The sequence below is a fragment of the Pteropus alecto genome, unplaced genomic scaffold (genome assembly GCF_000325575.1).
Source record: "Pteropus alecto unplaced genomic scaffold, ASM32557v1 scaffold182, whole genome shotgun sequence".
In the NCBI taxonomy this organism is placed as follows: Eukaryota; Metazoa; Chordata; class Mammalia; order Chiroptera; family Pteropodidae; genus Pteropus; species Pteropus alecto.
The window spans coordinates 3,753,022-3,755,124 of NW_006433946.1; the positions used below are offsets into that span (position 1 = coordinate 3,753,022).

Genomic DNA, 2,103 nt, shown 5'->3' on the forward strand with positions numbered 1-2,103 from the left:
TCAAGAAAGCTACAGGCCCAGGATGTGATGACCCGCCACGACCTGCTTTTAGTTAGAAATTTTTATCTTCAAACCATCTTATGTGGTTACTTTCAGTCTCTGAGTTTATAAGGCCTGCCATGTTGGCCTTCCCTGAGCTTGTCAGGTTTAGTATGTGGCTTTATTTTTTGTCTACACTATTATCTATCTATTATCTATCTATCTATCTAACTATCTATCTATCATCATCATCATCATCATCATCATCATCATCAATCATCATCCATCATCTCTATCTCACTCTTTTCATTAATGGTTACTTCTCAGGTCAGGCGATGCTGTATTCTGTAGTTATAGATCTGTCTGGAGGTCTGGCAGAACCTGAAGCTGGCTAAGCCACATGAAGGTCTAGGTAGCCCACAGTTTGTCCTGAACTACTATAATGACCTGAGCCATGCTTGGCTCTTATGAAAAATGACACTGCAATTATTGTGTTGTACTAATAATATATATTAATTGGCACATTTTGGTAGGAAAACAAACTACTACTCGAATCATGCTATCATTTTCATTTTTCTGAGAAAACAGTTGAACCTAGCCTAAACTATCCCTTTCTCATGTTGGTTTTATTTTGTGCATATTGAATATATCCAGTAATGTCCATCATCTTGCTCACATGAAAATAAAGAGTGGCCGAGTAACCAAATTGGAAGTGAATTAAACAGTCCCAACTGTGGTTATAAATACAATGTGGGGCTTCCTGTGATTCTCCTCTCTCCTTACCTTTTAATTAGGCTGAATTTAAATTTGCCATATTTACTAGGAATCCAATTAAAAAAGCAAACACTATGCTTATTGAATTTTACTGTCATATTGTTACCGTTGGGGGTGATTTGAACTTTGGTGTTGCCTCAGTGGCAGAGGGCGTGGGTTGAAGGGAGATAATGGCACAGAAGTGTATTTAGCATTTTTCCTTGGTTCTTCCACATTGACACAGTGAAGAATCATAGGGCAGTGAGATTTTTAAAAGATTTATTAAAAGTATATTTTAGAAAGATAAAATACGCTCCAAGGAGGCACAGGGTTTTAGCAAAGAAAGCTATAACAACAACCCAGAAGTGGGAATCTCTAAATTATATTTGTCCCTGATGAGTGGTTCCAAAGGCATTCTTAGGTGATGGGCAAGTGAGGTCATTTTGATTGATGTTTGGCTACTGTATAACACTTTGCCTAGTGCAATGCATTTATCCAGAATTCTACTATCATTAGGGTGTTCTTTGGGCACTCTCTGGGCAAGGTCCTTATTCCTTTGTTCCCCTGTCACTCATTTTTGACTAGCTACCTAACAATATTGAATAGTTTCAGTTACTATCTTTTCACTGTTTAAATCACAATGTATCATCACTCCATTTGCTTGTAAATCTTTTACATTATTTTGGTTTTTGACTACCTACAAAATTAGAATGTCTTTCTTTTTTTAAAAAATTAAAATATTCCTTTCTTGTACAGCAATGTTGCTTTTATTTAACAATCAAAATATGAATGAACTGAGACTGAACAACTGAGCAAAGTTGCTGCTACGCTCAAGACATTTTAAAAGTTTATAGACAGCAATAAAGGTCTTCATAATGAAAAAGGTATGCAAATGTGATTAGCTCTCTTTAAAAAGGTTGCTGAAACCCAGAATATCAGCACACAAAGATCTTGCCTGTAGCAAGTCATCTACATTGTTAATTACCAAGATCACTCTGGAAACTGAGCCATGATATCAATGAGATCAATGAGCTTTGTGAGTTGTTAAATACTCAGCAAATACCTCTTTACTTTAAATATAATCTTTGAGATTAATTTAAATAGTATACCAAAGTGCACAGTTAAGTGTGAGTCTATTGTACTGGAAAATATTAGTAAATATAACATAAATTTTCATATTTTTAAAAATCTTTTTTGGCTTTTTAAATTCACAAATAATTGCAGAACATGATACTGATTAAAAAAAAAAAAAATAGTCTACGGCCTTGCCACCCTGAACAAGCCTGATCCTGTCTGATCTTGGAAGCTAAGCAGGGTTGGGCCTGGTTAGTACTTTGATGGGAGACCACCTAGGAAGACCAGGTGCTGTAG

The 2,103-nt window shown here is 35.7% G+C and overlaps 1 pseudogene; it reads left to right on the forward strand.

Moving 5' to 3' along the window:
- The first annotated feature begins 1,987 nt into the window (after positions 1 to 1,987).
- On the forward strand, positions 1,988 to 2,103 carry LOC112477111 (annotated as a pseudogene).